This window comes from Cygnus atratus, chromosome Z, assembly GCF_013377495.2.
Source record: "Cygnus atratus isolate AKBS03 ecotype Queensland, Australia chromosome Z, CAtr_DNAZoo_HiC_assembly, whole genome shotgun sequence".
Lineage (NCBI taxonomy): Eukaryota > Metazoa > Chordata > Aves > Anseriformes > Anatidae > Cygnus > Cygnus atratus.
This window is the reverse complement of record NC_066396.1, coordinates 41,818,016-41,841,327: the sequence shown is the minus strand read 5'-3', so window position 1 is coordinate 41,841,327 and position 23,312 is coordinate 41,818,016.

Genomic DNA, 23,312 nt, shown 5'->3' with positions numbered 1-23,312 from the left:
AACTATCTTGAAATGGTCCTTTAATGCACCTAACATACTCTTAACTTACTTACAAGGCCTAAAACATCTAAGGTAGAAAGCTGCATCATTGTTTACATATTAAAATTTTGCTTTTCATAATCTATATTTTTTAGATAGAACATGTTCTGATTCTAGGCAATGTAAAGTACTGGAAGAAAGGAAGTGTTTTCAGTATTGTGTCTGTTTGTCTCCTGTACAGAAACGGAGTGCAACTTCAAAATCTGGGCCACAAGAAGAAAGTAAACTCCATTAAGATATCAGGAAATACTCCAGAGAGAGCTTGTTGGTTCCTCAGAAAAGAAACCAGTATACTTTGGAGGAGATAGGGAAGAGTGATAAAGAAAAACATGAACAATTCTTATCACGTAAGGTTTGCAGGTTGGCATATTTATTGTAGTTACATACTCTGATGAAACGTAAAGCTGGAGGAACGTCTAGACCCATATTTAATTGTAACCAATCATTTGTAACCAATTATTTCTTTACTGAAAGCAGTAAGGATGAATAAACTCCCAGTGAACTGAACAGTAATTTTTAATGGTCTTCCATATAGCTAGTTGTGGTGGTTTACTCAGGTGGGCAGCTGATTACCACCACAGTCACTCTCTCACTTCTCCTCCTCGAAGGAGAAGGGGGAGAAAATACGACACAAAAGGCTCAGGGGTTGAGATAAGGATGGAGAGATAGCTCAACAATTATAATGGGCAAAACAGACTCAGAGAAGGGAGACAGTAAGATTTATTGCCTATTACTAACAAGCTGGAGAAGTGAGAAACAAAGGAAAGAAAATCAAAATGCCTTCCCCCCATCCACTCTCTTCTACCTCCTCCCCCTGCGCGGCGTGGGGGAATGGGGGAACGGGGGTTGTGGTCAGTCTATAGCGCTTTGTCTCTGCTGCTCCTTCTTGGTCTCTCTCTGCCCCTTCTCCAGTGTGGGGTCCCTCCCATGGGATGCCGTCCTTCCTGAACTGATCCTGTGAGGGCTTACCACAGGCAGCAGCTCTTCAAGAACTGCTCCCACATGGCTCCGTACCACGGGGGTCCATCCCCCAGGAGCAAACTGCTCCAGCATTGGTCCCCCACAGGTGACCGCTCCCCCCAGACCCCCTGCTCCTGCGTGGGCAGGACTCCTCTCTCTGGTCCTCCTCTCCACGGGCTGCAGCTTTGGCCCAGGGCCTGCTCCTGTGGGGGCTCTCCATGGGCCGCAGCCTCCTGCAGGCCGCATCCACCTGCTCCACCGGGGGCTCCTCCACAGGCTGCAGCATGGAACCCTGCTCCACTGTAGTACACCATGGGCTGTAGGGGGACAGCCTACTCCACCATGGTCCTTACCACAGGCTGCAGGGACTTCTGCTCTGGCACCTGGAACAGCTCTCCCCCTCCTTCTTCACTGAAAGAAGGCACCTGCAGGGCTGTTTCTCTCCCTCTCTCTCTCCCAGCCTCTGTTCCACAGCATTTTTCTTCCCTGTATTAAATTTGCTCTCACAGAGGCACAAACATCGCTTATTGGCCCGGTTCTGGCCAGTGGTGGGACCCTTATCTACCATGGGGCAGCTTCTGGATTCTTCTCTCAGGAGCCACCCCTATGGTCCCACCCCTGCTACCAAAACCTTGCCATGTAAACCCACTAAACTAGTGTAAAGAACAACCAGTGTAATATAATTTAATACAATATTACCAGTATAATTCTGTATATGGAATTAATTTGGCAACCATTAAAATGACTGGAAAAATTCTTGCTTGCTTTATTTGGCCTCTGATCATAAATGAGTAGAATCTGGGCCTGAACAAAAGCAAATGGTCCAAATGGTCCAAATGGTCCACAGGAATAAGTACAGTAGAAATAATGGTTTGTACAGGAAGCAACCTACCGATAGAAAAAAAGAACAAGAGCACGAGTTTTTTCTGCATATAAGTAGTGCTTTGGTACATTCCCTTCAGCCCAAGCACAGTAAGCAACATCCCCCACTACATATTTTTTCTGTACTGAGAGAATATTTTTTTACAGTTGAGTTTAGCAATGCATAATACCTCATTAACATTTAACTGCATGAAAAAACTGTGATTTTTTTTTTTAATTTTTTATTTTTAATGTAAAATAGGAAAGAAGCTTGTTAAACTTTCTTTTCCTCTGGAAAAGAAAAACAACAAATGTTTTCCCTTCACATTTTCCATCTGATGTCAGGAGCTTACATTAGAGTTTTCCTTATTTTCCCTCATAACTGACATTCAAATACCAGAAATGACAAGTTTTGGAGATGGTGAGGAATAATAATACATTTATGTCTATAAATATCCGTGATATGTTTAGTTAGGAGGAAACAGATGACCTAACAGAACACTAAATCTTGGCAAGTTTACTTACATTGACCAAACTCTGCCAATTAAATTTCAGCCAGCTGGTCACTTGTAATGCTCTCTTGTTCAGTCTATTTGAATGATTTTTAAAGTTTTTTTTTTTTTTTTTTTTTTCTATTCCGTGTGATTTATCCATCACTAGCAACACTAAAGAAAATATTTAGGATGAAAATGAATCACAGATGAAATATCAGGGGACTTACTAGACTGGGGATGAGGCCAAAGGCACTTAGAAAAATGTGAAACTTCATCACACATAACTCCAAGCTAACTACCACAAGGAATACAACTTAAGGTAGGATCCAACTCCCTGCCCCAGTGGTTAAATAGATTGCTGAATATTAGCCAAATGACCCCTGTTTATTCTGTGATTAGGACATTTGTTTCCTGTGCGTAGTATCAGAGAGGAGGAAGGTCAAATAAGGGGATGCTAAAAGGCTGGCATTGCCATTCTAGCTTACATCCTGCAAATCATTAACATAGTCCTTCCTCTGAACCATTAAACATTTTCCTTCCAAATGCTATTTCTGTTTTCTCACATGGCCAGAAATAGCAGAACCATCTTACCCAAACAACCAAGCAGTTCTACTTTGGGGTGTTTTTTATTATTTTTATTTATTTTTATTTATTTATGCATTATTTCCTTTGTTTGATGTCAACTTGTTTTTGAAGGCAAATTCCTCATTATAAGAGCAGGACTGAGGCCCTTTTCCATATCCATATGCAGTTCAAGACAGTTGAAGAACTAAACAGAATATATAAATTAAGAGCCCCTGCTGTAACTCATAGCTGCAGATGGAGGAAAGAAAAAAAAGAAGAGTAACAAAATCCAGTTTCTGTAATTATAGCAAAAGTTGATTTGTCACAGTCTGTTTGTATCAATGAACTGACACAGAAACGGTGTATATGAGGTCTTAAGAGAGGAAGAAATCCATTTTTCCACACAGCTCTACGAAAAGCACAAGGTAACATGATTCTAGACTTGTTTCTGACAATTTTAGACTTTAAATGTTTGTAATTAAAGATAAAAAGAAGAGTTGGATGAAAAACTAGCCCAATAAACAAAGCTCTGATTTTTTATAGACTTAGAAGAGGACAACTGTGAAGGTGAGTACCTGTTAAAAATAAGCATCTTCCTCAATAACCAATTACTCTGATGCACTAAGCAATAACGATCACATTTATTTTGAAATTTGGTAAAGCACAAGGCAGTAATTTGTCATTGGTACAATCGTGTTCCACTGCACTGGACAAATAAGAATACAGAGGAAGGATTAATCATCTTAATCATCAAACAAGTACAAGTTTATAGGGCCTGATGACATGCATCCAAGGATCCTAAAAGAATTGGCTCATGTAGTTTCCAGGCCTCTCTCCATCATATTTGAAAAGTTCTGGCAGTCAGGTGGAATACCTTCTGACTGGAAAAGGGGAAACCACTCCCATTTTTAAAAAGGGTAGACAAGAGGAACCAAGGAAATACAGACAGGTGAGCCTCACCTCTGTACCTGTCAAGATCATGGAAAATATCCTTCTGGAAGCAATATCAAGGCACATTCAAGGCAAAAAAGTGATCCAAAACAGCCAGTATGGCTGCACCAAAAGCAAATCCTGCCTCTCCAATCTTGTGGCTTTTGACGATGGACTGACTACATCAGTTGACAAGGGAAGACTGACAGATGTCATCTACCTGGATTTCTGTAAGGCCTTTCATAGAATCATAGAATCATTAAGGTTGGAAAATGCCTTCAAGATCATCTGGTCCAACATTCACCCTACTACCAATGTCACCCACTAAACCATGTCCCGAAGCACCAGATCCAAACTTTCCTTAAACACCCCCATGGACAGGGACTCCACCAGCTCCCTGGGCAACATGTTCCAATGCCCAAACACTCTTTCTGAGAAGGAATGTCTCCTGCTTTCCAAACTAAACCTCACCTGGCGCAGCTTGAGGCCATTGCCTCTAGTCCTATCACCTGTGAGAAGAGGTCGACCTCCAGCTCCCCACAACTTCCTTTCAGGTAGTTGTAGAGTGCAATAAGGTCTCCCCAGAGCCTCCTCAGACAGAACAACCCCAGTTCCCTCAGCCGCTCCTCATAGGACTTGTGTTCCAAGCCCTTCACCAGCTTCATAACCCTACTCTGGACATGCTCCAGGGCCTCAATGTCTTTCTTGTAGTTAGGGGCCCAAAACTGAACACAGTACCCGAGGTGCGGCCTCACCAGAGCAGAATGCAAGAGGAGGATCACCTCCCTGGTCCTGCTGGCTACATTATTCCCGATACAAGCCAGGATGCCGTTGGCCTTCTTGGTCACCTGGGCACACTGCCAGCTCATGTTCAAATGATCACTACTCTATGGGCCCGGACGTCCAGACAGTTTTTAACCAAGCAAAGAGTGTACCTGTACCTTCTCCAGGAGAATACTATGGGAGACTGTGTCAGAGGTCTTGCCGAAGTCTATGTATACTATATCAACAGGTGTTCTTTCATCCACGGTTCCACATGATGTCCTAGTGTCCAGATTAGAGACAGAGGGATTTGATCCGTGGATCATTCAATGGATAAGGGGTTGGCTTGGCTGCATCAAAAGAGAAGTATGCAGCAGGCGGAGGGAGTTGACTGTCCCCCTCTACTCTGCCCTTGTGAGGCCCCACTTGGAGTACTGAGTGCAGGTCTGGAGCTCCCAGCACAAGAAGGATGTTGATCTGTTAGAACGGGTGCAGAGGATGGCTACAAAGATGATCAAAGGGCTGGAGCTCCTCTCCTATGAAGAAAGGCTAAGAGAGCTGGGGCTGTTGAGCCTGAAGAAGAGAAAACTCCTGGGTCTCCTCAATGAGTCCTTAAAGTACTTAAAGGGAGCTTAGCAAAAAGTTGGAAACTTTTGGTGAAAAATGTTTTCACCAAAATGAAAATGATAGGACAAGGGGGAATGGTTTTAAACTAAGACAAAGAAGATTTAGAATGGAGATTAAGAGGAAGTTCTTCACTCAGAGAGTGGTGAGGCACTGGAACAGGTTGCCCAGAGAAGTGGATGCCTCATCCCTGGAGGTGTTCAAGACCAGGTAGATGAGGCTCTGGGCAACCTGATCTAGTGGATGGCACCCCTGCCCATGGCAGGGGGGGTAGAGTTAGATGATCTTTTAGGTCCCTTCCAGCCTAAGCTGTTCTAAGATTTTATGATCTTGAATGCCATCACATGGCACATGTGATAAGGCCCAGTCAGCATGGGCTTACGAAAGGCAAATCCTGTTGGCGAAACTGATCATCTACAACAAGCTGACGTGTTTAGTGGATGAGGGAAAGGCTGTGGATGTGGCCTTCCTAGGCATTAGTAGAATTTTTGACACTTTCCCACAGCATTCTTCTTGAGAAACTGAATACTCATGTCTTGGACAGGCATACATTTTGCTGGGTAAAAAAGTAGCTGGGTGGCTGGTCCCAAAGAGTTGTAATAAATGGAGATAAATCCAGTTAGAGGATAGTCACAAGCGGTGCATGCCAGGGCTCAGTACTGTGGCCAGTTCTCTTCAATATCTTTATCAATGATCTGGATAAGAGGATCGAGTCCACCCTTTTTAAGTTTATGGGTGACACCATGTTGGGAGCAAATGTTGATCTGCTTTAAGGTAGGAAGGCTCCACAGAGGGATCTGGATAGTCTGGATCCATGAGCCAAAGCCAACTGTATGAAGTTCAACATGTGCCTTGTCCTTCACTTGGGGCACAACAAGCCCATGCAATGTTACACACTGGGGAAAGAGTGCCTGGAAAGCTGACCAGTGAAAAGTGACCTGGGGGTATCGGGCAATAGCAAGCTGTTTATAAACCAGCAGCGTGCTCAGGTGGCCAAGAAGGCAAACAACATCCTGGCTTGTATCAGGAACAGTGAGGCCAGCAGGACTAGGGAAGTGATTGTCGCTCTGTACTTGGCTCTGTTGAGGTTGCACCTTGAATACAGAGTTGTGGGCCCCTAACTACAAGAAGGACATCAAGATGTTGCATTGTGTCCAAAGAAGGGCAACAATGTTGGTGAAGGGTCTAGAGAGCAAGTCTTATTGAAGTTCAACAAGGGCAAGGGAAGGGCAAGGGTCCTGCACCTAAGAAGGAATAACACCAAACACCAGTAACGGCTGGGTGCTGTCCTGCTGGAGAGCAGTTCTGCAGAGAGGGACCTGGGAGTCCTGGTGGACAGCAGGCTGACCATGAGTCAGCAATGTATGTGCCCTTGTGGCCAAGAAGGCCAAAGGTATCCTGGCCTGCATTCAGAAGAGTGTTGCCAACAGAAGAATGGAGGTGATCCTTCCCCTTCCACTCAGCCCTTGTGAGGTCACTCGTGCAGTACCTTGTCCAGCTCTGGGCTCCCCAGTATAAGAGGGACATAGAACTACTGGAGCAAGTTCAGAGGAGAGCTACTAAGATGATTTGAGGACTGGAGCACCTGTTATAAAAGGACAGGTTGAAAGAACTGGGCCTGTTTAGCCTGAAAAAGAGAAGACTGAGGGGTGACCTCATTAATGTATATAAATATTTAAGGAGAGGGTGTTGAGAAGATGGAGCCGGTCTCTTTTCAGTTGTGCCCAGTGACAGGAAGAGACACAGTGGGCACAAATTGAAGCCCAGGAGGTTCTGGCTTGATATGAGGGCTATGAAGATGGTGAAGGGCCTAGGGGGGAAGACATATGAGGAGAGGCTGAGGTCACTTGGCCTGTTCAGCCTGGAGAAGAGGAGGCTGAGTGGAGACTTCATCGCAGTCTACAGCTTCCTCACGAGTGGGAGTGGAGGGGCAGGCACCAACCTATTCTCATTAGTCACCAGTGATAGGACCCTCAAGCTGAGGCAGGGGAGGTTTAGGCTAGACATCAGGAAGAGGTTCTTCACTGAGAGGGTGGTCGCACACTGGAATAGGCTCACAAGGGAAGTAGTCACTGCATCAAGCCTGTCTGAATTGAAGAAGTGTTTGGACTGTGCACTTAGTCACATGGTCTAAAATTTTGGGTAGACCTCTGTGGTGCCAAGAGTTGTACTCGATGATCCTTATGGGTCCCTTCCAACTCGGGATATTCTATGATTCTATGATTCTATGAGGGAGCACTTTACTCTGAGGGTGACAGAGCACTGGAACAGGTTGCCCAGAGAGGTTGTGGAGTCTCCTTCTCTGGAGATATTCAAACCCACCTGGATGCCATCCTGTTCAGTATGCTCTAGGAGGTGATCCTGCTTGGTAGGAGGGTTGGACTAGATGATCTTCAAAAGTCTCTTCCAACCCTGCCTATTCTGTGATTCTTATGAGAAACAGTTGAGGGAACTGGGGTTATTTAGCCCAGAGTAAAGGAGGCTCAGGGGAGACATATTGCTCTCTGTCTTACCTCAAAGGAGGTTGTAGCGGGGTGGGTGTCAGTCTCTTCTCCCAGTCAAGAAGTAATAGGACAAGAGGAAAGGGCCTCAAGTTGCACCAGGGGAGGTTTGGTTTGGATATTAGGAGAAACTTGCACTGAAAGGGTTGTGAGGCAATGGAACAGGCTGCCCAGGGAAGTAGTTCAGTCACCATCCCAGAAGTATCCAAAAGACATTAAGATGTGGTGCTCAGGGACATGATTTAGGAGTAGATTTGGCAGTGCTAGGTTAACAGTATGACTTGATGATTTTAGAGGTCTTTTCTAACCTAAATGATTCTATGATTCTATGACTAACAAGGCCATATTCCCTGCTGGCATGTCTGCTGGCTCACTGAAGTTATACAAGAAAATAACTTGTCTCACAGCTATTTATAGAAAAAATAAAGAGGCATTACTACAATCAAATGCTTAATCCTTGTGGCTGAAACGTAAGCATGTATTATAATCTGGTGGATAACGTGCGATAAACTAGTAGATAATATCAGACTCTAAAAAGAAAAGCTAGCACATCATTAACTAATATTGCATTTTCTTTGTTTATGCCTTTGCAAGGGTTTATTTATAATGTAAAATCCAAACTGCAACTGCAATTTGAGTTTTTGTTCTTGTTGTTTTATTTGTTTTAAGGTTCAGGAAACTTTTTAAGCACCTTCATAATTTGTCTTGTATATATTACATGGTCATTGCTTTGGAGCCATCATGACCATTCACTGATTATAGCCTGCAGCTGTGACCCTGACTTTTTAAGACGAGAGATGGCCTTTGATTTGTGAGTAATTTGATTTTGCTCATCAAGGTCTTGCTGTGATGGTTATTTTCACATGCGATAGATGTCAGTGAAAAGTGCAGGGTATAGCTCTTCTGACCTGGAGGCATAAAAGTAGTATGAGTAAAACAGCTTTAATGAATGTACTCCTGCAACAGTAAACCTACCATCCAAGATGAGTGAAAAAACTTGCTAGTGCTTAACAAGCTCTGAAAAATATATATTTTTTTCAACTTCACTGTTTTCTTTTTCTTTTCATTTTTTTACAAGTACAAACATCTTCTAGTGGATGTCCCGCTAACGAGTATTTCTAGAAAGATTAAACTTTTTCTTCTTTAAGAAAGGTGAGGCAGAGGAAAGCAGGGTAGAAAGGAAACAGACTTTTCACAGGGAAACATGTTTCTTTCAAAAAGAATTTTTGAACTATTTTGAAAATGGTTAAATGACGCAGTGAATTAGATAGGCACATCAGCCATTAAGGCTAATGGAAAGCACACTAAAAACTTGGAGAACTGAGTGATAGTTGAGGGAGTATGTGCTGTAGGCAAACGCAATGAGTAATGTCCATTTGGGCAAAGGGTGCCTACATTCATCTGGGAAATAGTAAGCCCCATCCAGTGCTTAGTGAAGTAGAAGAAATATTCCAGCTGGCTTTAATGAGAATTGCACTTGATCCCTAGACTTCAGTAAAATAACTGCAGAATTGAAGAGAAACTATAATCAAGACAATCTTTCCAAAAGTAATTTTGAACGCTTCTCCTCCTAAAAGCATAAGAAAACGTAGAAAGAGATATAAAGGAAAGCACAGCTCAAACTCTAACATAGCTCTTAGATTTTTATTTATTTATTTATTTTTCCCTGTAGAAAATAGTACAGGGAAGGATGCCTAATTCACCTGTATTTTGAAATGAAGAGATATACATGTTTTCTTGTTTTCCTATCAATCTGACACAAGATATAAAGACCTAGTATGTGTGTTATGCTCATATCATGGAAAAAAAAATCATTCATATAATATAGAAGGCAAATTACTGTTTGAGGTGCTGTTTCTAAGAGCATAACTACAGCAATAATTCAGAATTTCTCCCATTATCCTGGGGATAATGTAAGTGTCCCTACCTTCCAGTCTCTTAGAAAATACAACCTTGGATTCCTTTCCACTTTAGGATCAGGACAGAATTGTGTTTAAAGTTTTTATTTGAAAAGGAAGTGCATACATACATACATACAAATATACATTGTAGGGGTTGGAAAATGAAAGTGTTTTCACGTCAATAGGTATAAAATATGAAAGGACCTAATCTCATCTACAGTTTAGAAGGAACTACTGCTATATGCTGTGTATAAGTAAAGGAAAAAAAAAATAAAAAAATAAAAAGCTGAACTCAAAGTACTGTATTTTGATAATTATTTTCAAATTATTTTCAAGATACATTAGACAGATTTATTCATATTTGTTGCTGTTGTTTGTTTGTTTGTTTTTAATTTTTTAAACTTAATGGACTTTTAAACTTAATGGACTACGATGGCTGGCTGTCCTGGGACAGGCTAGGGAAGTCTTGTAACACAGCTATCCCTTGTGAATATAACTGTATACCTATAATACTTGTATGTTTAAAATTCATTTAAGATGTAATGGAAGCAAGGCGGTAGCTTCTGTATATACAGCAATTGTGATCTGTGGTCCCCACCCCCTCCCGTTATGAAATATTCTGTTTTAAACTTGCAACTTCACCGAATCTGGATATTACTTCCAGCCACTCCAAACCCTTCTCTGCAACATCTTCCAAAATGAGAAAAGTAGTCCAAGTATCTAACTCCCTGTGTATACTGCACCCCTGTGTATTTGTAACACGTTTTCAAATCCGTGGTTGTAATTTGATTTTGCAGGCCATGTTCTGCAACTCACCTGTTCAAATACATTGAAACCAAAAAGATGCATACCTTACAGTCTTCCAAAAGTAACGAATGTCAAGTTATATTATAAAAAGTATATGTTACAGAAAAGTCTGACACACTTTTCTAGTCTTTAGGAGACTACCCTTCTAAATCAAGCATTTTTGGGGGGACATGACACAAATTTCTCTCTCTTGCTAGAATCCTGAATCTTTGAATACTGACATGAACAATGACAATCTTCTTCTCTCATCTACTTCTTCATATCTTCTCCTGTGAGTTACTCCTATGTCTGTAGGCTTCCCTGTTTATTAAGACACAGTAGTAACTGCTTGATCATTTTATTCTGCTTGCAGAAAAAATTTGTTTCATTCCTACTACAATTCCCAAACAGAAGTTAAAAGAAATTGTTACCAAATAGTTCCCTAAAGAACCTTTAAGTTTTTTTCAGACAAAAAGAAAAATAGTAAGACTTAACTCCATTTTTTTTATTTATTTTTTTTTTTAGCACAAAGACATTTGGGAAAACAAACAAACAAACAAAAAATCTAAAAATCAACAAAATAAAGAAATTTTAAGTAGGGTTCTCCAAGTTAATTACATTTTGTTTTAATTTTTCATAAATCAACATTTAGAGACTTTATATTTAAACATTGAAGGAACAATATATTCAATTCTTCTTATACCATAACTACTTACCAAGTTAATGAAACATAAAAAAATCCTCATTCCCACTAATACTGCTTCTGTTTGGTCAGGATTACAAATCTTAAGGATGAACTGAAGTGGTCCAACATGTTATGAAATCACTCTCTTTAATCTGGCAGTATTCACTACTTTATTAACAGCAATTTTTGCACTTAAAAATTGTTCTCAATGTCTTAAAGGATGATGCGACATCCTCATTTGCATCTTAAACTCATTTCTGCTATTTCATTTTTATGTCCTGTGTATAGATAATTATCTGGCTGCTTGGGATGTCAAGATAAGTGAATATCACAGTTTCAGAGATGTGTACTCCATTTGACACGGTAAGTGCCAGGTAAAACTATACACATAAATATTTTTAACAAGAAGTTATTGTGCATTTCATTGGCATTCTAGGTAAATACACAAGGAGAAATTACTTCTCAAGAACTGAACTGCTTAAATATAGCCATGTATCTAGCTGCCAGGTCAGGAAAAATGGAGACAAGTGTTAATGCAAGTTCTTTGGTACGTTGTTTTAAAGAACATTGAAGTTCTGTTTTATCCTGAAGTTGTAGAAATCTGCTTTTTGATACCAACAGGCAGATCTTCAAATTGCAAACCATATGCTCTCTCTCCTAAGTGGAATAGTACTGTGAGGTTACATTCTTTTGCATTTTTAATGATCAGGTACATAAATAAAAAAAGTTGACATATTTATTATTATTATTATTATTTGTGGGATGTCTAGATGTTTGAGAACTTCTGGTAATGCGTAGATTCACACTGGACTTCAGCAGTGAGAACCGTAAATGGGTACCCATGTTTTTTTAAGTTCCCATACAGTTATCATGACCACTACAATATTTCCTGAAGATTTTTTTTTTCTATCAGAGCAAACTGCAAGGAGAAAACAAAACATAACAAAACAAAACAAAACAAATAAACAAACAAAAAGAACAGCCTTCCTCCCCTGAAAACAGAAAAAAATAACCTCAATCAAATGTATTGCCAACCCTGAAATAGTTCCTTAAATAGTCAAGCATTTTCAATTTGGAGTCAAACTTTCAATTTGAATGTCAAAAATTCACAACATTGAACAGCAGTGACTAGCTGAGGTAGGATCAGAACCATTAGCAATGATTACTAAAAAATTAAGGAAGGTGGATAAAGTTCTTGAAAACCAAATAAAAGGCACATAAGTTTTAAAAGTGATTGGTGAGGGAAATGAGCCAGAAAATTTTGTCTGTTCTTGATGAATGGTTAGGAAAAATGAGAAGAATTTGTACAGGAAGAAGGTGACCACAGTGGGAACCCTCTGTCAGAGGCTGCATCACTTCTTGGTGCCTTTTGAAGTAAGCATGAGTCTCATGGCTTTTCAGTAAACCTCCTACCTCCAGGCCTATCATGCTCCTCTACACCTCTCAAACTAACTTCCATCTATACTGGACCCTGTAAGTGTGAAACAAGCAGTCCTTCCCTTTACCTTTTGATTGGAGATTCTGTTACCCAAAGAGTGAGAGGACACTAACCCTGTCTCTTTATGGCCAAAGGCACACCTCATCTCACTCTCCCCTGGCCTTTTCCTTTCTCCAGTCTTGTAAGGCACTAGTGTAGGTATGTCTGAAAGATTCAAGCATGGCCATCCAGGCCAGGGAACCAGTCTGGGCAAAACCTGAACTTCTAAAAGCTTAAAAGCTTTAAAAGTGATTGTACAACAAATAAAAACTATTTCTAGCCCGAATCAAATCTTTCATCCAGTTGACTGTTTTGACCCTCAATGTTTGTGCTGGCATGATGGGAGAATAGTATAAAAGTAGAATCAGGTAAATATGAAAGAACCAAGAGCACAGAATTGCTTGCTTAACATAGTTGTTAGTGCTAATCAAAAGCCCTTGTGAAACCATACAGCTACTTGTTGAGAAAGAGGTGGGTCAAATGTTTACAGAAATCAAAGAAGGGGAGGCTCACTCCATTAATGATTTTTGATAGGAGTATTTTTTTTGGATCTGCTTTGTTGTTGTTCTTGTTGTTTGTTTGTTTAAATAAGCTGTTTGATTTGTAAGTTTGACTCTGTGAATATATAAGTTGTCAGATATATTCAGTAGTAGTAGTGAACTAGAAATCGTTAACTTTTTTAAAAAAATATTTTCAGAATCTGAAGGTCTATTCTGCCTATGAGCATTTGATGGAAGGTATTTTTGGGAGAGAAGAAGAAAGGCAATAAAGCTGAAACAAGTACAAAGAACATGGTTTGTCCTGAATGAGCATTATTTGTCTGCCTTGCATTTCAAAAATGTTTGCAGTTCCATACACACTTCAATATAATACATTTCATATAAAATACATTCCCACTGCTATCGTTTGCACAACTGTTAAGAACAAGCCCATTGATGCTTGATGAACAATATGATTTACCACATTGCACATCAAAACAGTAACGTAGTACTACAGGAGTTTCCTTAGTAAGAAACAAATGCATGCCTGTTGTAGCTTCATTTATTGCAGTGGATATTTCTGAGCAGCTAAGTGTGTGATGCAGAGTCAGCCTTGAAGTTTTGTTATTGTTGTTTTAATGAAGTTTATAAAATTACTGTCTTCTATTTTAACATTGAGTATGGGCTTTCCCTAAATTATATTTATATATATATACATAAAAAAAAAAAAAAAGGCTGAGAATTTTACTCTTGCAGAAGAAATACAGTTTTAGACTTCATATCCCATATGCCAACATGTAAATGCTGTGCTATGTCTCACTCCTTTTTTCCTCCTCTCACTCTCCCCCATAGGCACATATTGCACAGAGACCTTACCTGAGTGCACAAGGAATGAATGGAAATTTGCATTAAAATAAAGAAAATGTAATATAAAATCCCAGATGTAATGTTTCTACCACTAGTGAACAATTCTAAATTTTTCTTCGAGAAGACTTGAAATACTCAGAAAAAGAGCATCAAAGGATGGTTCAATAAAAGACATACAAAGATATATTTATCAGGACTGAATATGTATTTCCAAAGAACCAGCCGTGAAAAAAAAAAAAATAACAAAAAAATATTAAGTACTTTAGAATATGCAGTCTAGAACATTTTCTGATTGTCACTCATTTGTACCTTCAGTAATAGGCAGAAAGTTAAGTGATGGTGGTGCTGTGATCCTACTTTTATTATTATTATTATTATTATTATTATTATTATTATGTTCTCACAGGAAGAGAGGAGCAGACTTCGAAGCTGAATTTGCCAGAATCAGACTCTGGAGAGAGCAAAAAATGGAGTGTGATGTCTGAGGATCATTATATTCCTTGTAGGCACAGAGAGTCTTAGCACCATTCACTGGTGTGAGAGATACCATGTCTCATTTTATTAAACACGGCATCTGTGTTGCAAGTAGTGTAGCTTAGCTATTGCTAATGGTAGCAGCAGTAGCATCCAGAGATGATAGCTGCTTTGTTGTATACAGTTGCCTGAGGTTAATCACATGCTGAAGTTCACAGTTCCTGCGACTTTAAATACAGATCCTCTTTTCAGCATTTACCCAACGTACATCGGTACCTAGTACTTTTGTTGTTGTTGTTGTTGTTTTTGTTGTTGTTGTTGTTGGCATGTTTTTTTCTTTGCAAATATAGAACTAAAAGGTACTTCCCGAGTCACTGAAATATCCTGTTGTAAGTGTTCATAGGCATATCAAGCTCTGTGATAGATGAGATAGAGACTTTGATCTTACTTGTACAAATGTATAGATAAACTGATAAACGCTTTAGTGTAAACTACCTATTTAAGGTCAAACTTTTTATTTATTTATAGATTATTTTCCTCCTGTTTCCTCCTGTGATGTATGTCTAAATAAAAATCAAGTACCTTCTTGACCTGTCTTTTTCAAAGCTAAAAAATAAAACAGATCATCCAGTGTCCACCATGATTATTGTTAAACACCTTGCTTGTCCTATATCTTCCAGAATAAGTGCTTATCTAACACTTCTCATCTGCAAAGGAAATATTTTGCAGAAGCAACAATTAGTAGAACTTCCTGAATCCTAGTCACAGTTTGGAGTGGGTAATTTTTTTCTGTTTATTTTTTTGTTTTTAATATTTTAGCTGCAGCCCCTGTGTAGCTCTGCATTTCTAATATACAGCTTAAATTGTAGGGTAGGTACCTCAGAGCAAAATAAGCTCCTGTCAGTTTTTGTATCTGTTGTTTACAAAGGAATCATTGCCTAATTACAACAGTGTTGGTCCACAAGCCTCAGTTTTGTATTATTCAGTATGAAGCAATAATGCAGAGGCTTTGATGTAGAGCTCTTAACATGAGACAATGCAAATGACATTTACTAGCAATTTTTTTCCCCATTAATGAACAGTACTTCAGGGAGTGTAAAGGCAAGAGGCATACAATTTCTGAACTATTTAAATTGCTAATTAGATCTGTACAGGAGGTGTATTCCTAATGCAGACAATTAAAACAGCTCCTAAGTGTTTGCCTTACAGTTGCTAATTACTGCAGAAGCCAATTAATTGCTGTTGACTTTTTGTATTCTTTTGCATATCGCCAGTTAATATTTACATTTATAATGAAGACAAAATTGGCAAACACTGTGTCATTTTGTAATGAACAATTCCAGTGTCTAAACAATGAGCACATTATCTCATTTGCGCCTGAAGAGTACAGCTGATTAGCATATGTTCTGTGCATGCTAGAACAATATTGCTCTTTCTTCTAAAGAATGAAAATGTCATTTAGGTGCAGCAAGTACAGGTGCAGTGCTTCTAAGGTGCTTAGAAGTGCTTGTCTTCATAAACTGTTTAACAACAAAAATGAACACGCCCACCTACATATACTTGAGCAAATGGCTGGAAAAGACCCAGACCCTAAGTGCAATACTTGCTTTGAAGGACTGCACACTGTTGTGTTCAAACTGGGCAGACCAACCCAAACGCATACATTTTTGTAACTCCCTGGTTAAAAATTAGCAGGATGAAATAGGCCCAGATGCAGGGGTGAAATCTTGCCCCATGCACTGTAGTTTTGCAGGCAATTTTACTGATGGGATCAGTGGGGCCAGGTTTCACATGGATTTATCTGTTATTTACTGCCTCAAGCTCTACATAAGATATTACCTGCTGCAAAGGAAAATAAATTTTGTCTGAATGTCCCCTTTTTATGACTGTCTTATGGAATTTGATATAAATTCTATTTCTCCTCTAGGGTTCCCTTAGAAAGCTATAAGAAACTAATCCACTTCTAGAAAGTATTAAATTTCTTACTACATGCAGAGAAACTAGTTGTGTTTGTGTATTTTAATTATATATGGCTTAAGATCTGCCCTAATATTGGCCCATTAAATGACCAAGAAGAATATAGAACTTAAAATGGTCCTGCCCTAAGCAGATATTATTAGACCTATCTTTGGTTTTACTTAACTCTAACAGTTATCATATTCAAGCAAGGACAGATTGTAATTCCATGCTTTCCTGACTATATGAAAGTAGGAGGACCATAGGGGTAGTGAATGAGAGCCTGGTGTAAATTCTCCACCCAGGCAGAGGAATGGACCACTACAGAACAAGCAAATCTTTTGAATGTAATTCGCTGGGTAGCCATAAAACTATTTCTTCCCTTGCTATGTACCAACATCAGTGTAGAAGGCAAAGAGTGCAGAACAGCTGTGGAAACATTATCTTCACCCACGGTGCTAAAATATCCCTTATGGGATTAGCATATGGAAAGGATGACTGTCATAGTTGAAAAGTATTAGCCAATGAAGTCTGTATCAGTAAAACTAGAGGATTCCAGGAGTCCCTTGGCATGATTCATTAGCTAGTGTTTTTTTCAGTAATTCCCAGACTGAATTTTGATTTTTCCTCTAACCAAAATGGACTCCACTAATGACTCTGCCCTTTATGTTCAAGGCATACGGAAATCTGTCTCAATTTATTTTCGCCAAATCAAATAAACTAAAATTAATCATGGTAAATTTGACAGTTATAATTCTACAACGGTCTGTGAAATACTCTTTGAGTAGCAATTACATCAGAGATAATGATAATACATTATTTTAAATGTCTGTCATCATTATTATTTGGTATCTATTGTCAAGGCAATAATGATAATGAGCTCTTTGGAGATTTAGGTGGATGTTACATTATTTCCCTAGGTGTTCCCAGTGTAATGCAGAATTCAGTAGCCATTAGTAACAGATCCTTGAAAGAATATAAACGTAAGACGATTTTTTGTTTGTTTGTGTTCTGTGTATGAACTATGAATAAAGAGTAATCAGTGATTTTTATTTTAGATGAATAAAACAGCAGAGTGTAACTAGGAAGATTCCACAAGGCTGCATTCTGCAAGTGATGGCCCTTGCCCTGAGCTCAAAATGGCTGATGCCTCTGCGTATGCGTATCTTAGAAATATATCTTAGAAGTCAAGATAAGGCAATTTTACATCACTGTTCTTTTATTAATGTGTAATATTTAACTCATAAGAGTTCTCTCATAAGAGAATGTTTCTGACATTCATGTGGACAGTAACAAGTAAAATCACTGTGATTACTAGAGCTAGGAAGATGAAAGAGAAGTCAGAGTAATAGGCTACTTATATATATATATATATATATATATTTTTTTTTTTTTTTTCCAGGAGAAAGGCGTATGTAAAGAGAAAGCTTCTCATGGTCTGAATTCCATAATTTTTCCCATGTTAACATTTACTTTAGATTTTGCCTTTTTTTAAAAAAAACAAAACAAAACAGTTATGTAGTATTTAAGCATGGGAGGCAATCAATTCCTACTTTTCATTGATGTTCACATGCTTCTCAAACAGAAACACTGTTTAAATCTATTTTTATTTTGTTAGCTTTCCAACATTGCTTTGATAGCTTTCCCTGTATTTTTCCTGTTTCTTTTATTTATTTATTTTTAAATTAGGATGAGTCCATGTAAGAGATGATTATTACAGGCTGGAAGGTTTAGTCCTGAACTGCTGTTTACTAGTATGTGAGGTTTTTATTCTAGGCAACCATGATTATTTTAGAAGGTTTGGAGGTTGTCTGGGTATTTCTGGTGTAACAGCATAACCATAGGTAGCTTGTAACAGTCTGAGACGTCTAGATAAGAATCTACCGCGTAGAAGCTATACTGATTTTGGATGTTCTCTTGTAATCTCCACTGGAAAGCCAGAAGTGAAATACTGTATCTGGTGAAAATATCCATAGTTGGAGGATGTTGGACATTTGGAGAGGTTGTAGAGATGAATAATTAGAACTGTAGGATGCTCCTTATGGTGCAAGACAGGAGTTCAATTTATTTAGCTTGACAAAATGAAAGTTAAGGAGTAACTTTTTCTTTGTATCTGAGCACATAAGAGCTGACAGTTTTAATATTGCAAAGCCAAATAACTTTCGACTCAGGTAACAGGGCCTGGATTCTACAGATCTGAATTTTAGTTTTGCTATGATCTTCTTCCCAGCCCTCAGGTAAATTAATTAAGTTGCTTTGATCCAGTTTTTGTATGCACTAAACAGTAATACTGGTCTCAGGCAAAGACACTTCAAATACTTCTTTAACTCTCTTAGCCTCCCTAACAAATCCTGGAAATCATGTTATTAGATCATTTCAATGGTTAACTAAACCTCACTCCTAGTATTCTTATGGAAATAAGGAGGGGTCTGGTTACTCAAAGGTGCTCTTTCTGTCTCTTCTACTAAGCACTTAGAAAGCACCAGTTGTACCAGTCCATAACAGTAGGCCATTTACAAAGCAATTGCATTGTAGAGGAGATTGAACCATCGTATGGAGATTAGATTCCATCATATATATGTTCTACACTAGATTATTTTTTCCTCTTATGTAAAAGAATTGAATATTAGATTTGAATTGAATGTTATTCCTGTGTCTGTATGCAGTATTAGAATTAAAACAAAAACCCAAAATTATTAATAATTTTTCTCTCTTCAACCCTCTCTAATCCTTATGTTTCAAAGTTTAATGAAGAGGATGACACCTGTTTGTTAACTAACAAAAGTGAAAAAAGAGATCGTCAGATATATTATGTATTCTTCATATGCCAACTTTATATTTTTCATCCTTTAAATGAAAGTTGTTATGAAAAGATCATAGAATCTTAGAATCATAGAATAGCTCGGCTTGGAATGGACCTCAAATATCATCTAGTTCCCCTGCCACAGATAGGGACGTCACCCACTAGATCAGGTTGCCCAGGGCCTCATCTACCTGGTCTTGAACACCTCCAGGGATGAGGCATCCACTTCTCTGGGCAACCTGTTCCAGTGCCTCACCACTCTCTGAGTGAAGAACTTCCTCTTAATCTCCATTCTAAATCTTCTTTGTCTTAGTTTAAAACCATTCCCCCTTGTCCTATCATTTTCATTTTGGTGAAAACATTTTTCACCAAAAGTTTCCAACTTTTTGCTAAGCTCCCTTTAAGTACTTTAAGGACTCATTGAGGAGACCCAGGAGTTTTCTCTTCTTCAGGCTCAACAGCCCCAGCTCTCTTAGCCTTTCTTCATAGGAGAGGAGCTCCAGCCCTTTGATCATCTTTGTAGCCATCCTCTGCACCTGTTCTAACAGATCAACATCCTTCTTGTGCTGGGAGCTCCAGACCTGCACTCAGTACTCCAAGTGGGGCCTCACAAGGGCAGAGTAGAGGAGGATAATCATCTCCCTTCACCTGCTGCACACTTGTCTGTTGAAGCAGCCCAGGATGCAGTTGGCCTTCTGAACTTCAGGTGCTCACTGCCAGCTCATGTCAAGATTTTCATCCACCAGAACTCCCAAGTCTGTCTCTGCAGTGCTGCTCTCAAGTTCTTCTCAATGAGTCTCTACTCCTGTCTGAGATTGCACCCAGGTGCACCACCTTGCACTTGGACTTGCATGCAGTTCACATGGGCCCACTTCTCAAACTTATCCTGGTCCCTTTGGATGGCATCTCTTCCTTCTTTGGTAGCAACTGCACCATTCAGCTTGATGTCATCTGCAAGCTTGCTGAGGGTGCACTCGATCCCACTGTCTATGTCACTGATAAAGGTATTAAACAGTACTAGTCCCAGATGGACCCCTGTGGGACACTGCTCATCACTGGCCTCCACCTGGACATAGAGCCTTAGACCACCACTCTCTGGGTGTGACCTTCAAGCCAACTCCTTATCCACTGAATAGTCCACACTTCAAATCCCTCTCTCTCCAATTAGAAGATCAGGATGTCATGTGGGACCATGACAAAGGCCTTACAGAATTCCAGGTAGATGACATCAGTCAGTCTTCCCTTGTCAACAGATGCAGTCACTCCATCATAGAAGGCCACCAGATTGGTCAGGCGTGATTTGCCCTTGGTGAAGCCATGCTGGCTGCCTCAGATCACTTTTTTGCTTGCATGTGCCTTAACATTGTTTCCATGAAGATCTTTTCTATGATCGTGCTAGGCACAGAGGTGAGGCTCAGCTGTCTGGATTTCCCTGGTTTCTCTTTCCTACCCTTTTTAAAAATGGAAGTGATAACATGATCTGCTCCATGACCTTCCCCTGTACTGAAGTCAGACTGACATTTCTGTAGTTTCCTGGATTCTCCTTCTGACCTTTCTTGTAGATAGGTGTCACATTTCAACCAGAGAAAAACTGGTCTTAGTAATAAAGTTACTACTAAAGTCAATGTTACTTTTGCCGTGACTGACAAAATAAAATAATCCAGGGTGTGATCACATCTGCAAGCAGATGCAGGAACTCTTTGTTGGCTTAAGACTGGCAAGTACTCAGAAGACAGAAAACGCAGGATGTTGTCACAGTTTAGGTGAAAATAATTCAGGTTACATAACATAATGAAGCTTCACCTTCTCATTACTTTATTACTCTTACAAGCAGAGGAACATTAAGAAAACTGGATATGGCGTAAACTCAGTTACTGGACACTTGATGGTCCAGTGTGCAAGCAATGGAAAACAAGCAAAGGAATAAAGCTTGGTTTTGAACAGTTTGATGTTAGGTTAATATATTCATATTAAGAAAAGATATGAGTTGAGCCTCCCTGTTGGGGAAAAAAAAAAAAAAAAAAAAAAGCTTAATAAATAAAGATAAAATTTCTTTAAAAAAATCAAGAAAACAAGAATTATGACCTGGTAAAACCCCATGGCCCAGAGTTTTATCTTTTAAAGAAATTTCATGAGGTTCGGAAATACCATACTTTCAGAAATACAATACTTTTTCTCTTTTGTTTTTTATTTTTATTCTTTATTCTTACAGCAGAATCTTTCCAAAACAGATGTCTTTTGGAAAGATATTACAATATCTAAAAATATTCTATTGTATATTGTGTGTGTGTGTGTGTGTGTTTTGTTGTTGTTGTTGTTCCAAACTGTTATTAATAGTCATATCTATGACTCATAAAAATCCCAGTTTTGCTTCATGGCCTCTTCTAGATGTTTCATGACATTCAAACAATAAAAGGAGGCACATATCTAAAGACTAACAGTAAAAAGGAAAAAAAAAAAAAAAGATAGCTGAAATTTAAATACATCAACCATGTTTTATAGTGCTGGAAAATAGCTGCTACATCAGAAATATCAGGATAACATCCACTTATTTCCTAAAGACATCTTTTTAAATTCACAACCAGAATGAAGATTACATATGCATAGGTCTGAATTTGGCTACAGCCAAAATGAAACAATCCTACAGTGCAGTTTGGAATAATTAAATTCTTACAAAATAAATTTTAGTCCAAAATCTTTAACAGCTCTGAAGAAATATATATACATATATATACATGTATATATTTTTTTTCCTTTTCTTTTGGCGGCGATATCTTTCACATGACCTGTGTTTCATAGTATTATTATGTCTCTGTCTACTTGATTCCTTCCATAGAATGTGCTGAAAAAGAAAATGAAGTACCCTTCTCAGAAAGTTTCTGACAAAGCTGAAACTACAAAAAGCATGAAATCCCTTTTTTAAAATATCCATGCGCTTCTGAGAAACTAAGTGTCATTCTGTGCTACTGTTTCTTTTGGTTTCTGGAAGGAAAAGGAAGATGACTCATGTTGTACAGATGGTCCAGTTTTAGTGTGTTTCTGGCTTTCAAAAACTTATTTGGTCAGAGTCTGAGTTTTACAAATGCTTTGAAATTACCCTTCATTTTACCTACAGGGCACAACATTGGATAAATGAACCTTGGATAAATGAACCATGAACTTACCAAACTTTACAGACAATTCATATTGATAAGTATTTTAGCAAACTATTATTTTGTGATTAGATGGAATATTATGGACAGGTGATTTTATTTATTTATTTAAGAGAATTAATTTTCTGTGGGTTTAATAAGCGGAAGAGACTCACAAAAGTATGGAGCAGGGAAGCTAGAACTACTGTAGTAAGAGGTACTTCATGATGTCAAGTTGAGGGGAAGACACACACCTCTTAAGAATCACAAAGCATCCAGAAGTCTTTATTTCTGACAGAAACACATTCCATAGCAGAATATAGGAAAAGATGTTACGCTTCAAGCATTTCAAGCATTCCTGCAGAGGTTCTGGCCCTTTATTCTTCTTTGAAGATGAAGAAAAATAATCCAATTTTAGAATTAGTTGGGATAGATCAGTTTTTTTTTTTTTTTTTTTTTTTTTTTTTTTTTTTTTTTATAACAGGCATGGAATATGATATGAGCAACTTACATTATCTCTTAACTGTCTTATGGGTCATTCAGAAATACTCATTCTGAATAAATTTGGACTGCTTTAAGACTAAATATTCAAATTTTCAAATTTCAGGGTTTTTAAACCTGGGGGTTTAAAAGTTTCTGACAGAGAAATTCTGGGACTTAATCTTATTTAATTTCAACCAAATCATAATCACTGCAGTGATTATGTAGTGAGCTATGACCAGCAGGTCGAGGGAGATGATTGTCCCCCTCTACTCTACCCTCGTGAGGACCCACCTAGAGTACTGCATCTAGGTTTGGGGCCCCCAGCACAAGAAAGATGTGGGCTTGTTAAAGCAAGTCCAGAGGAGGTTCACAAAGATGATAAGAGGGCTGGAGCACCTCTCCTATGAAGAAAGGCAGAGAGAGCTGGGCATATTCAGCCTGGAAAAGATAAGGCTCTGGGGAGACCTCGCTGTGGCCTTTTGATACTTAAAGGGGGTTTATAAAAAGGATGGAGAAGGACTCTTTTCTTGGGTAG